The following is a 15,490-nucleotide window of genomic DNA, read 5'->3' as shown; positions in this document are numbered from 1 at the left end:
TGGATAAGGACAACAGATTTCTTTCCCTACAGGACATTAAGTGCGGTTTTTGGTGGACATGTGTGGGGACATGGATGGGTTTTTAAAAATATTTTCATTGGAGTTTTGAGTTACAGGTACAGAAAAAACAAAAGTGGAAACTGAGTTTCGTATGTAACAGGCAATGAAAAAAACAGTAATAATAACAAACAATAGGAACAAGATTTGAACCCCTCACTGTCACCATGACTGGGGCTTCAATGCTACTTATTGTTTACATCTATACGTTTGTGTCCGGTATTTACAGTGGTTTGCCATGCTCCCCCCTTGAGCTTCGGCTTTTGAGGGAGGGTGGGTCCATTTGTTATCCCGGTTTCTCCCCTTTGTGGGGTAGGCCTGTGATCTCTCCAGTGAGTGGCACTCCTCCCCATTCTTTCCCTGTTCCTCACGAGCTTCCCTCCCTCTGGACGACTTTCCCTCTGCTCCCTGTTTTAAATAATAATAATAACCTATATTAGTGTCACAAGTAGGCTTACATTGCAATGAAGTCACTGTGAAAATCCCCTAGTCGCCACACTCCGGCGCCTGTTCGTGTACACAGGCAGAATTCAAAATGTCCAATTCACCTAAGAAGCATGTCTTTCGGGACTTGTGGGAGGAAACCAGAGTACCCGGAGCAAACCCACACGGACACGGAGAGAACGTGCAGACTCAACACAGATAGTGACCCAAGCAGGAACCAAACCTGGGACCGTGGACTGTGAAGTAACAGTGCTCACCACTGTGCTATTCTGTCCTCTCCTTACCCCTCCCCCCCCACCCTAACTAGCTCCCCAGATCATTAGCCTGGGCTGTTGGATTACTTATAAGGTGATGGTATGACTATGCCACCATCTCCCCACAAGGAAGAGCTGAAGAGTTTGGTCCACCAGGTGTGCTGGTCAATATCTATCACTCAATCAAAACCTCTCAGATTATCTCATAATTTATTTAACTGTTGTTTGTGGGACCAAATTGTATACTAATTGGCTGCTGTGTTTGCTTCAATGGACGCGATAATTCAGCAGAACTTACCAGCGGAATTTCCTGGTCTTGCTGACGGCACCCCTCCGCCGCGGGTTTTCCGACGACATGGGGTGGATCCGATGGGAAATCCCTTTGACAGCAGTGGGACCAGAAGATCCCGCCGCTGGCCTATGGTGGGCTGCCTCCCGCCACTGAGAAATATACCAGGGGGAGGCCAGAGAATCTCGCATAGTGTAACAGTGACCACTCTTCAAGTACAGGATAAAAATTCCATCGATGTCAAAGTGCATCATTTGCTGTCTCACACTTTGGGACCTCTGAGGTTGTGAAAGATAGCGTCTACTTGTAATTCTTTTTATGTATTTAATCATTTACAGGTTTCTGGTATAAGTAAACACTCACTTGGCGATATCCAAGAGAGCAGTGGAGTTGAACCTCCCATGAACCTCCTACGACCACTGTGTGAAGAGTTTATATTCCCCTTCAGTATTTTTTAATACAGAAGCAGAGGTGGTGAGAGATTGGTGGGGAGGGGTGGAATGGCAAGGGGAAGGTTGTGAAGGGAGGCATTCAGCAACCAGTAGCACTTATGTTTGGTTTGATCACTTTCCATTTCCACCTCTTAATTGTGCTGGGACACAGTCCCCTGAACAATTAAGGACCATAACTCCAGATCCTCATCCCATGTGCACTGTAGACAATGATCGTCAGCAGGCAACTGCAGACACTAACATGAACTTGCATTTATATAAGCACCTTTTATGAATAAAGAACAGATGCATGTGGTAAAGCAAATGGCCATCCAAAAGAGGGGAGAATGGAAAGGTTGATCAAACTCTCAATCATGAGGATGAGTCTTAACAAACGCTGAGTGGAAGGGAATTCCAGAGAGCAGGATTTAAGCAGCTGAATCCACCACAAACCTTTCAAGGTCAATTGGAAATCCTAGCCAATGATTTTTAGTCCCCAACCCAGCCTAATTGTAACATACTTATTGCCACCTTGTCTGTGAGCAGAGAGTAGGAATTGAACCTGTGAGGTCCAGGTCCACTCTGTCTCGTACAGTTACTGGCAGTGTTATTGGGGAAGACTGTTGCAATCAGACAATGGCCTCTCTGTGTGCAGCTCTACCTGTCTGGCACTCCACTCTTTTATTGAACTCTTCCACAAGAGAGCACTGCTGCAGGGAATAATTGTTCTGTTTGTCTCACCTCCCCCTTCAGGCTCCCTCATTAAGTTATTTTTGGTCAGTTTTGCTCATTTTCTACACCCAGCTCCAGCATGCACTGCACCATGGCTCCCCCAGACTCAAGTTGCCATACTTCATTAAAAAAAAAAGTATTTTATTACAAACATGTATCAAAACAGGTTACAGCAAATAAACACCCCGGGAAACATACTTCCCAACAATCAACTATACGGTTGTACAGATGTTTTCCCTTTTACAGCACCCCCCCGCCCCCGCGACAAACAGCCCCTCAAACATGGTCACAAACATCCCCCAGCTTTTCTCAAACCCCCTGCAGTGCCCCTTAACTCATACTTTATCTTCTCCATCCGCAGGAAGTCATACAGGTCACCCAACCTAGCTGCTACCCCCGGCCACTCCAGTAAAATTCACCGCCATGCAATCAGAGAGGCGAAGACCACAACATCAGCCATCCTCCTTTCCATGAGCTCCGGCTTCTCTGAAACCCCAAATACAGCCACCATAGGGCCTCCTCCTCCACTATCCTGGCTAAGACCGCAAACACTCCCGCCCAGAATCTTCCCAATTTGTTGCAACCCCAAACCATGTGCGCGTGATTCGCCGGCCCCCACCCACATGTTTCACACTCCTCTGCTACCCTCTGAAAGAACCCACTCATTCTCGCCCGAATCATGAGCTCCCTTAAGTTGCCATGCTTCATGCAGTAGCCTCCGACGGTGGGTGCAATCATGGGAGCTTCATAAGGAATCCTGAGGATGTTCTTATCCAACGTTCATGTATGTACCGTTTCCAGTAAGAGTCAATATATGTCAGCAAACATAGGTTTGAAAAGGCAAGAGAATTTACCCATGCAGAGTAACAATCTCACGAGTACTACTGATAATCCTGACAGAGTCTGTCTGCATGGTTTAAAGATCCAAACTGCATCACTAAGGGAGAATAGAATTAACATTCCAAAGAAATCTTACTCACTCGAAGTGAGACTTATTGGATAAATTGTATAAATTTATAGAAGGAAGCTATTTTAATGGATCTTTGAAAAATAAAGAAAGTCAGCACCTTTTAAAATAAATTGCTGTGGCTCAGTGGTAGGACACTCTTCTCTGGCTCAGAAGGTTGCAGATTCAAATCTCACTCCAGAGACGTGAGGACATAATCCAAGCTGATGTTCCAGTGTGGTGCCCAGGGAGTTTTCATCTATTCATTTACAGGATGTAGCCGATGCTGGCTAGGCCAAGCATATATTAACCACCCCTAATTGCCCTTCAGAAGGTGGTGGTTAGCAACTTTTTGAACCCCCTGTAGTCCATGTAGTTTAGGTACATCTAGAGTGATGTTAGGGAGGGAATTCCAGGATTTTGATCCAGCGACAGTGAAGGAACTGCACTATCACAATCCAAAGATGTGCAGGTTAGGTCGATTGGCCATGACCATTGCAAAGGGATGTCATAACCCCCGCACGGCCCACGGGGATGACATGATTGAACTCCCCGTGGGGCTCTTGGAGCATGACCTCCCCCACTAAGGGGCGGAGGTTCAACAGTGGTCTTGTTAATTCCCCGAGATAAAAGCCAGCCCAGGACGGAGCCGGCATCTCAGGATGATCCCGGCTGGTATCATAGAATCATAGAATTTACAGTGCAGAAGGAGACCATTCGGCCCAACGGGTCTTGACCAGCCTTTTGAAAGAGCGCCCTACTTAATCCCATGCCTCCACCCTATCACTGTAACACAGTAACCCCACCTGACCTTTCAAACACTAAGGGGAAATTTAGTATGGTCACTCCACCTAACCTGCACACCTTTGGACCTAGAGGTATTAGTCAAAGACCACGGTTCACCAGCGAGGAGTATGTACGCTTCATGAAGCAAACGGGGTAAAATACACCTAGACAGTCTCATATCATCTTTCCTCAAATGGTCTGGCTGAACGAGCAGTACAGACTTTCAAGAAGGGTATGAGGAAACAGACCTCGGAATCCCTGGAATCGAGGCTGGCATGCTTTTTGTTCAGCTGCCAGACCAGGTCACTGGTCCGGCAGCTGAATTGTTGATGCGCCAGGGGCTCAGAACCCACCTTAGTCTAATGTTCCCCGATACTAGCGGGAAAGTGGAAAGGAGAAAAGACATTCGGAGGTGATACCGAAGCAGACGGCCACAAGTTCAGAGGTTTCTGACTGGGGGACGCAATGTTAATCCGAAACTTCGGATAAGGTGTCTGCTGGACTCCAGGGACCACGGTGAAACAGATTGAACCAGTATCTCACCGGGTAAAAACGCTAGAACGGACGGTGTGGGTGCACCTAGACACCACCTCCGGAGCAGGGCGCCAGCATCAGGACAAACCCCACCAGAGGAAGTGTCTTCCAGCCCCGCAGGCCCAGCACAAGGGGGCCTGGGGGCATCACGCCTTAGGGGCACCGACACTGAGATGTGTGAAGTGGAGGATTCAGGATCCGACATGGAGCCCCAGACATCCGAGTCTTCTAACGATGACCTCGGCAGGGAATGGATACCAATGGTGCCCTCAGATAATAGATGTGGAAACGACATTCCCCGATACATTAAATCCCCCCCCCCAACCAAGCCCCACAACATCCGGATGCGCAACCATGGGCAAAGTGGAGAAGACATCCTCCTCCACTCCCTACAACGGTAGGACGCATGGACTTTAGGGGAGGTTAGAACCCCCACGAGACTCGTGGGGACGATCCAATTGATTATGGAGCACGAGCTCCCCTGCTCAAGGACAGAAGCCCAACAGCAGGCTTGTTAATTCCCCGAGATAAAAGCCGGCCCGAGAAGGAGCCAGCATCTTGGGATGGTCCTGGCTGAAACTTGGACTGTTGCTTAGTTGTTGCATTTCCTCGCTGTGAATTGGAAATAAACAACTTTTGACTCACCTTTTCAGGACTCCTCATTGACTACAATGGGATACAAGGAGGGGGAATGGACCTAAGTAGAGTGCTATTTTGGAGGATCAGTGCAAGCTAGGTGGGCCGATGGCCTCCTTCTGCACTGTTGGGATTCTATCAGAGGTGCTGCATTCAGATACAATGTCAAAAACAAAAGTTCTACCCACCATCTCAGATGGACATAAAAGATCGCATGGGACCATTTGGAAGAGCAGAAGAGTTCTCCACAGAGGCCTGACCAATACATAGCCCTCAACCACCATCACTACAATAGATTACCTGATCATTATCTCATTGTTGTTTGAGACATCTTGCTGTGTGCAATTGGTATACTGTGCTTCCCAGATTGCAACAGCGCGGGAAGTACTTCATTGGCTGTAAGATACTATGATGTGGAGATGCCAGCGTTGGACTGGGGTGAGCACAGTAAGAAGTTTTACAACACCAGGTTAAAGTCCAACAGGTTTGTTTCGATGACACTAGCTTTCGGAGCGCTGCTCCTTCCTCAGGTGAATGAAGAGGTATGTTCCAGAAACATAAAAAAGACAGATTCAAAGATGCCAAACAATGCTTGGAATGCGAACATTAGCAGGTGATTAAATCTTTACAGATCCAGAGATGGGGTAACCCCAGGTTAAAGAGGTGAATTGTGTCAAGCCAGGACAGTTGGTAGGATTTCGCAGGCCAGATGGTGGGGGATGAATGTAATGCGACATGAATCCCAGGTCCCGGTTGAGGCCGCACTCATGTGTGCGGAACTTGGCTATAAGCCTCAAACGGGACCTGGGATTCATGTCGCATTACATTCATCCCCCACCATCTGGTCTGCGAAATCCTACCAACTGTCCTGGCTTGACACAATTCACACCTCTTTAACCTGGGGTTACCCCATCTCTGGATCTGTAAAGATTTAATCACCTGCTAATGCTCACATTCCAAGCATTGTCTGGCATCTTTGAATCTGTCTATATATATGTTTCTGGAACATACCTCTTCATTCACCTGAGGAAGGAGCAGCGCTCCGAAAGCTAGTGACATCGAAACAAACCTGTTGGACTTTAACCTGGTGTTGTAAAACTTCTTACTGTAAGATACTGTGAGACGTCTGGAGGGCAGGAAGTGTGCTGTGAAAATGGATGCAAATTCACACGCTCAATAAACAAGAACATTCTGTTTTGCACACGAGGCCAGCGCTTTGGTTCGCCTTTAACTGCGGACTACATTATCACTGGCGGAAATGTCATTGAAGAAAGAAGTTCTCCTCAAACAGTCAAGATCAGGTAATAACATACAGGCTCTGTATTCGAGTTTTATCGTGTCAAAATATATGAAAACACGTCACACAATAAATTATTTATGTCATTCTGTCAGGGAAAGAAACTGTCATTCTCATTGTTTCTGATGAAATTACAATGGGTACCGCAAGGAAATCAGATGAACAGGGTGGGGGAGCAAAGCAGAACAATTGTGTTTGACGTATTGAGAATGGTTTTCGATCAGAATTATCTGCATGGGATTTTATTTTTGAGTCTCCCACTGTGTCAGCCATCAGCAGGTTCTTTTAGCCAAAGGGTGAAAACAGTCATTGAAAGGGTATTGTGTTAATAAGACCGGGAACTCTGGATTTAGCACACAATGGTGCCTAGCTGCGTGTATCTATGTCCTGATAAAACACCAATCCAAATCAGCATAGCGTTCATTGTTTACCTTGGCTCTCATTTTGCAGTTGTGATGACAGCAAAACTGTCAGCCTTCATGGTCATCACTCTGTGAAACTGACAGCAACTACTGGCATCCACACATGCACAGTTAAACCCGGAAATCCAGAACATGGTGCACTGTTGATCTCCTTGCAGATGGAAGCCAATTAAAAATCATCAAACTGATGTGAACTTTCACTTTTTAAGCTCTTGTTTTTGGTGTAGAAATCACTGAAAAAATGCCTTATTGAGAGAGGTGTAACTGTATTTTATTTTTATTCATTCAAGGCATGTGGACCTTGCTGGCTAAACATGCCTAATTGCCCTTGGGAAGCGTGTTAAGCTGTAATTATGGGCGAACAACCACTCTGGCTCTTAAAAACAAATTTTCTACTTGTGGAGTTCTGGAGTTCTCCTTATCATAATAAAACTTACATTTTTTTAAAAAAGCAGTAACAACATTCAAGTTTGTTTTTGGTATTTTAGCTTCTACCATGTCTATGTCTGAAGCATCATTTCACATTTTGAAAAATTATGAAATCTGAATGATAGAGCCTGCTTGTTACACACTGCTTTGCTGACTGTGACAGTTCATCAATGTAATTGGCTGCTTAGCCTATTTTTTAAAAAAAATTTACATGATGTGGCTGTCGCTAGTTAGGCCAGCATTTATAGCCCATCCCTAGTTGCCCTTCAGAAGGTGGTGGTGAGCTGCCTTCTTGAACCGCTGCAGTCCTTGAGGTTCAGGTACACCCACTGTGCTGTTAGGGAGGGAGTTCAGGATGTAGCCCCAAGTTGATGACATCACTGTTGCTGAATGCAATTAAAATTGGGAAAGGCGGAGTTCATGTCACAGAGCTAACTAGATCTTTGCAGGCAACTTTATTTGAGGTCAGCACTGAACACAAAATCTGGGCCAATCGCACTGTCCTGTGCATTGTGTGGCATCAAGGAACACAGTGGAGGTGATGCATTTAATGATGAGGGGAGGTGAGCAGGGGAGGTTGATGGGGATGAGAGCCTCGGTCCTGACCTCATTAGAGCCCCAAACTGTAGCAATGTCAAACTAGTGCTAAAACTGACAAGTCCCCTTCTCTATTGCTGACATCTCCCTGAGCCATGTAACTTACAGCTCCCTTTCAAATGAAAAATAATCTCCCTAATAGGATATAATCTTGATAAGCCAGCGGGCCTGGCTTTCAAGTCTAATATCCTTAGAATATTAAGAGACATTTCATTCACAGTGCAAGCTAGCCTGAGGAAGCACAAGATCTGAACGTCAGTTATCATTACAGCAGCAGACATTCCGACTACAAGTGACTTGTTTACAGGAAGTCCATAAGGAGAGCTTTATTTGCTGCTTTTTCACATTCCAGCCCTGGCTTCAGCTGTACTGTAAAAGGAACCAGTTATGGTGCCTCTGGCTGTATGAAGACGTGCTTCATTCAAGTAATGCTTTGTTAACCTGTGCTTTGTTATCTGATTGGTGCCGTTAATCCGATTGCAATGCAGAGGCCCCACGGAGCTGCATTTTCCTCGATGCAGGTGTGCTGAGTCCAGACCAGTTGTGCAGGCCAGCAATGCAGTTTTATTTTCTCCACATGGAAGGAAGTTTCCACAGCTGTGGCTCAGTGGGTAGCACCCTTGCAATCTGTCAGCAGGTTGTAGGTTCAATTCATACTCCAGAGGGCTAGCTGGGAGCAAAGCCTTGGTCACCAATTTGTGCACATCAAGGTGTTACGATACTGGACCAGCCCCCAATGTATGTTAGAAAACTGGATGAGAAACTTAAACAATTTTGCAATTTGTAAACTGTGAGGAAAGGATATTTCCCCCAGAAGTAATTCCACTCACAAACAAGGATCTTTGATATAAAAACAAACTTTATTGTTAACACAGGACGAACTATATTAACATCACAGAAAATAGCTTACAATTAACAGTGAAACAATTCTTAACAATAAAAGGAAACACTTTAACTTATAACTTACACCTACTCTATTTCCAATTAAGCAAAGCTCATTACTGGTCAAAATCCACCTGTAAATAAAGTTAGCAAACACAGAGATACTTGCTGTCCTCTGTGTAGCGAGTTGCTTTCAGCAAAGGAGAAAGCCTTTCAGACACAAGATGCAAGTCCTTCTGTCTTTGACAGACTAAAAGCTAAACTGCTTGCTACAGACCTGGCTCCTCCCATTAATTGCTGTTTATGACCATCTTATTAAGGATAAACACAACCCCTCAATTATCTAAACCCCAGGGAACCTTTTTTTCTATAAACAAAGGTCCATAAGCCCTATATAGGTAAACAATTAAATGGTTATAATCAATGAATACCCACTTTTACCACATCTTATTTGCATCTTTATCAGACACACCAACTGCCTGTATGTTAAACCAGGAGTTATGAAAATATTACTGCAACAGATATATGATCCAATATATATAACAATTTCCTACATTTATCACAAAGTATTATGAACACCAGTGGAATAATGAGGAATATTCTGTTTTAGTGATGTTGATGAGGCAAAAATATTGGCCAAAGTTCTGGAGAAAACTCCCTTGCTCTTCTTCAAAATGATGCCATGGGATCTTGACATCTGGAAGGTCAGACAAGGCCTCAATTTAACATCTCATCGAAAGGATGGCACCTATGACAGGGACGCTATCCCACAATATTGCACTGAAGTGTTAGGCGGACTATATGGTCAAGTCTCTGGAGTGGGACTTGAATCTACAACCTATCCTGATGCAGAAGTCTCTGACTTAGAAATATATTGCTGTTCCTTCTCTGTCCCTGGGTCAAAATCCTTGAACTACACCCCCACCATCACCCTCCTCCCCCTGCCCCCAACAGCAATCTGGGTGTACCTGCATCCCACAGACTGTAGTTCAAGAAGGCCAGCTCACCACCACCTTCTCAAGGGCAATTAGTGATGGATGCAAAATGCTAGCCTAGCCAGTGATACCCACATACCATGAAAGGATTAAATAAATGTAGGAGAAAGTGTTATCCACTGAGCCAAGTCTGGCAGCTGATCAAACTTACGCTTTTCTTAAAATTGAAGATGATAAACAATCTTTTTTGACACCAATAATGAGCATAAAACTCATTTACTGACTGGTGTCTTACACAAAATTATCAAATTGTCTGGCGACATGGTTCTTGGGCTTGTTTACAGTATGTAAACAGCCCAAGCCCTTAAATAGATAGGCCGGGAAACCTGTCAGTCTATGTTAAAATGTTCCTTAACCTTGCTGATAATTGATAGATAAAACACTGCGTTGTTTAGTTCAGACAACTCAAATGGCCTCAAAGTGAACTATCTCTGAACTGCACAGAGGACACCTTCAGTCACACATACACACCAAACAATACACACTTAACCTCCAGAATATCCTTTGACACTGATTGGCAAAAAAGCTAGCTCCACAGCACCCTCTCTCAGCAGAACACAGCTACAACATCCTATTTCTGTAAAGAGGTCCAGCATTGCAACAATGAGCAGGAAGCTTTACCCCAAGCGAAATCTTTCCCTTTAGTCCAATTTTTCCCACAGGATTTACAGTTCACATTCAGGTTGCCCTATGAGTTGCGTTTTTTTCCCATGCTCCTGCTTGTTCACCTGGAGAGCAATGTGAAGCACTGGAACGACTCACAGGATGATTGACTCCTTCAGGAGCCATAACCACCTTTACACCAACCAATGTGACCGTTAGTCTTCTGTGCCCGGAGGATCTTATGTTCTTCCATAATCTGCAGGATGAGAGGAGGGCCACCAACACCCACCAGACACAAGTATCTCACTGGATGTCAATTCAATTCAGCACATGAGCTCAGGTCTATCCAGAATGGGGAATCTGGGACCATCTAACTCAGAGGCAGGAATGTTACCACCAAGTCAAAGGCTTGCTCCAGAATCAGTGAGTGCGAGTCGGCTGTTTGACCATGGGGAGAGGTTTAGGTTCCACCTGATTCACTGCGACATGCACACATTCTAGCAAGGACACTGTCATGATATTCAGATAAACATATCATGGTGCAAACACACATACACACTGATGGGCAGATCAACGGACCAATCAACACACACGCAACATCACAGCCAATCACCAGTGAGAGCACACGCACTATAAAACGGGGAACACCACAGTTCCCGCTCATTCCAGCAGGAGACAGCTCAGGGCACAGAGCTCACAGCATGCCACTCAGACATACACCATGTGCTGAGTGCCTCTCTAAGATAGTTTTAGGGCTGGGTCCACAGGTTAACTGGTAAATTACCAACCACAGTCATAAGTTTACAGATGTTGTTAACAAGAGTAATAAACCAGAGTTGTACCATCTACAACCGTGTTGGTTCGTCTGTATAGCGGCACACCCAACACGACAGATACTAGAGGCCAATCAAAAGAACAAAACTTGGATGATTTCCCCTCTCCCAAATCCCAGTTGAGTGCCCGAACCACCACTCCGGCTAAGAACAGATCATGGTTGTCATCATTGTCCCTCGTACAGCTTAGTACCACAGGCATCAGGAAGACATTTACCGTTGAAACAGGACATCTTATCTGAAAGGCATGACTTCCAACAGAGTGCAGTACTCCCTTGGGGCAGTGTTGTGGGAGTGCTGCATTGTCAGAGGTGCCATCCTTCGGGTGAAATGTTGAATTGAGGCCTTGTCTGGCCTTTTCAGGTGTCAAGATCCGTGGCACTAATTTTGAAGAAGAGCAGGGAAGTTTTTTCCAGAGCTTTGGCCAATATGTATGCCTCATCAACATGAACTGGGGCATTAGCCTTGATTCTTTCACTCAAGCTAGCTTGGGATTTGAACTTAGAACCTGTGACTCCGAAGCACGCATGCCATGAACTGAGCCAGGGCTTGTTCTCAGGACTTGTTGGTTGCATTACTCAACGAGCAGCCAGGGATGGGTAACTGAAGCAGAAACTGGATTAAAGTTAACAACAATGTGGTCAGTAACCGGGTGCTGACTGGGATGGATTTCTGAGCCTGACAGAATGGGGAAGGTTCACAATATCGAAATAAATGCAATAAATGCAAGAGTTGAGAAGAGTTATATTGAGTCTAATGCCACGAAGGAGGTGGATTGGCATCAGCAGAGATCTAAAAGTAAAGACTGTGGGCCCTCAATTCAATTTACTACCCACAGCCCTTTTCATCAAAACTCCTGCTGTTCCCCGAATTGTGTATTTAAAATCACATAACAGGTGGGAGATTGCATAATGCAAGATTACCGAGTGCTGTTGTGATCTAAAGGACTGCAGCAGAGTAATACAGTATTTTCTTTTCCTTCCCACACCAGGTCACGATGAAGTTTGCAGCAAAACATAAAAGAGCAGCTGACATTGAGTTGTACAAGGAAAGCACAGCCGAGGACTGCACTTGAACAGACATGCCAATGTTAAATAGTGACAAATTGAAAAACTGCAAACAAAAATGAATAAAAAGTACATTGAACTGTAATTAGACGCTATTTTCAATTGCAATCAGTTAAATCACTTGTTTATTTTTTGCACTTCAAATTTTGACTTTTACTAATATAGCAACACCAGCTAATTGTAAAGGCAGTAGGCGATTTGCATCAGAAATTTCATCTAAGGTTTTTTTTCTCAGGATCTAAATTGAAAACTCGCTGAATAATAGAATGGAAGAAATATTTTAAAGTTCAAATGAATGAAATTTCATACATACCAAAGGGTATGGAATGAAAAGTCATACAACCTCTCGCCATCAACGAGTTCCAGACAGCGTCCAGATATCGTTGTGCATGATGCCCTTGAGATACTGATGTATTCTGAGATACTGATGTATTCAGTAATACAAAACCAGGGTGTCCTGGTTGGCATTCAAGGGTATCCGCCCCAGACAAGTGCCATCTGATACAGTTGGAAGGAGACAGTTGGCACAATGTTTGCAATATAGCCAGTGGGATGGCTGTAAACGTGGAGGAGCAGACCTGAGGAAAGGTGCCAAGATATTGTTGTCCTGCTGATTAATGCAGCAAGTATTTGTCCCAAGCTTAAATGTCATAAGGTGCGCTCTCAGCGTTTGATCGTCTTGAGTCCACATGACTCTTCTTCAGGGTCATGTGGACAGGGAACTTTTAACTCTGTTTCTTTCTCCACAGATACTGCCAGACCTGTTGAGTCTTTCCAGCATTTTCTGATTTTATTTCAGATTTCCAGCATCAGCAGTTTGTAGATTTTATCCCGATAGTTTTGTACTACTTATTCCTCAATGTTTTTCATGCAATGTACATGTATTTGAATGATTCGCGTACGGTACCAGAATATAGCACACAGAGAGGCCACAATTATATCCAAAACACCAATGTACTGAAATATATTTTAAAAAAAATTTAGAGTACCTAATTCATATTTTCCAATTAAGGGGCAATTTAGTGTGGCCAATCCACCTACCCTGCACATCTTTGGGATGTGGGGGCGAAACCTACGCAAACACGGGGAGAATGTGCAAACGTCACACGGACCGTGACCCACAGAGCAGGGATCGAACCTGGGACCTCGGTGCCATGAGGCAGCAGTGATAAGCACTGCGCCACCATGCTGCCTTCAATGAACTGAAATATTAATGGGGTTTCACACAGCAAAGTCTTCCAATGTGGTCTAGTTGAATGATGACTGTTACATGGAAACAGTTAACAGCAATTCACCAAGTCTCCTTCAACAGCATCTTCCAAATCCTGACTTCTACCACCTGGAAGGTCAAGGGCAGCAGATGCATGGGAACACCAGCACCTGGAGGTTCCCCTCCAAGCCACACACTGTTCTAACTTGGAACTATGGCTGCGATCTAATTGAATTGCAACAGCGTCCCATGCTGAGCACGTTTAGCCTGCCATTTCTCGGCACTCGCAGGGCTGAGAAAGACCACGCTATCGAACAAGACTTTGTTGCAATCTGCTGAGGTCTAGCACCCTGGTAGTGCCCCGCCAGCCTGACAGTGCCCATGCCAGCTCAGCAGTGCCAGGGTGCCAGGCTGGCATTGCCAAGGTTCCCAGGTGGCACCAGCAATGTCAAGGTGCCACACTGCCCAGAGGGGTCCCCTGGGAGACCCCCCCTGTGGTATTATCATAAATGTACGAACTGGTACCCATTTGTAGGGACCAGTACTGAACGGTGCTCCCTTAAGGTCTCCGAGATGAAGGGGTTACATCCCAAGGTCTCAGTAGATCGGGCGAGCGCATATTAGAATGAGACTAGCTATCTCACTCTAATCTGCAGATTTGCCAAATACTGATCTCGCCCACAATGGGTGGGATTCAAATCATGACATCTCACGTGATCCCGTTTGAACTCGCAAGGCATGGCAAGCTCGTTAGATCTCAGAATAGGGACCGGACCGCCTAGCATCTACCGGCTGTGCTGCGCCCTCATTCACCCCAATGGGGGGGGTGATGGGGTCAGTAGATCATGCCCTATATCGTTGTTCCTTCACTATCACTGGATCAGAATCCTGGAAGTCTCCGTGGGTGTACCTACACCATATGAACTGCTGTGGTTCAAGAAGGCAGCTCACAACCACCTTCTTAAGGTCAATCAGGGAAGGGCAATAAATCCTGGCCTAACCAGCGACACCTACATCCTATGAATGAATACATTTTGAAAAATAGGCCATTCAGTCCCTCAAGGCTGTTCTGCCATTCAATTAGCTGAAATGAGGGCGGCATGTGGCATAGTGGTTAGCACTGGAACTGCGGCGCTGAGGACCCGGGTTCGAATCCCGGCCCTGGGTCACTGTCCGTGTGGAGTTTGCACATTCTCCCCACGTTTGCATGGGATTCACCCCCACAACCCAAAGATGTGCAGGTTAGGTGGATTGGCCACGCTAAATTGCCCCTTAATTGGAAAAAAATAATAATTGGGTACTCTAAATTTATTTTAAAAACATCAGCTCGAATGGCTGATTTGTACATAAGCAAAATAGAGTGGAGGTTGGAAATTTGAAATAAAAACAAAAAATGCTGGAAATACTCAGCAGGCCAGTCAGCATCTCTGGAGAGAAACAGAGTCAACAGTTTTGTTCCAATGAAAAATCATTGACCTGAAATGTTAACTCAGTTTCTCTTAACAGACATTTGTTAGTATGGCTGATCTTGAGCTCAAAATCATTTCTTGGCCTTTCCTCCATCTCCCTTGATGCCCTGACCATGAAATATCTGCCAATCTCAATCATGGATCTTTCAACTGATCCAGCATTCACAGTAATTCTGGAGAATGAGCTTTGATTTTCTTTTGTGATAAGCATTGCTTCTGAATTTCACTCCTATCTGGCCTAACTCTCATTTTAAGATTGTTCTCTCTTGTTCTAGATTCCCAACCAGTAGAAATGATGTCTAAACTATCAAATCCTTTATCGATTTTAAATATTTTGGGCAGCAGGATAGCACTGTGGCTTCACAGTGCCAGCGTCCCAGGTTCGATTCCTGGCTTGGGCCACTAGCTGTACAGAGGCTGCACGTTCTCCCCGTGTCTGCGTGGGTTTCCTCCGGGTGCTCTGGTTTCCTCCCACGAGTCCTGAGAGACGTGCTGTTAGGTAATTTTGACATTCTGAATTCTCCCTCTGTGTTCCGAACAGGTGCTGGAATGTGGCGACTAGGGGCTTTTCACAGTA

At 45.2% G+C, this 15,490-nt stretch overlaps 1 protein-coding gene and 1 long non-coding RNA gene across 4 annotated transcripts in view; one reads left to right on the top strand and one right to left on the bottom strand.

Moving 5' to 3' along the window:
• The window catches only part of robo3 (roundabout, axon guidance receptor, homolog 3 (Drosophila)), a 709,023-nt gene that overhangs the window by 427,122 nt on the left and 266,411 nt on the right, over nt 1-15,490 (bottom strand). The window lies entirely within an intron of this gene.
• Nucleotides 11,903-12,319, top strand: LOC140397981 (uncharacterized). Its single transcript, XR_011937371.1, has 2 exons — nt 11,903-12,063; nt 12,159-12,319. It is a non-coding gene; the product is annotated as an uncharacterized lncRNA (long non-coding RNA).

The sequence above is a fragment of the Scyliorhinus torazame genome, chromosome 21 (assembly GCF_047496885.1).
Source record: "Scyliorhinus torazame isolate Kashiwa2021f chromosome 21, sScyTor2.1, whole genome shotgun sequence".
NCBI lineage: Eukaryota > Metazoa > Chordata > Chondrichthyes > Carcharhiniformes > Scyliorhinidae > Scyliorhinus > Scyliorhinus torazame.
The sequence above is the reverse complement of the archived record's forward strand: the minus strand, read 5'-3'. Positions and strand labels throughout refer to the sequence as shown.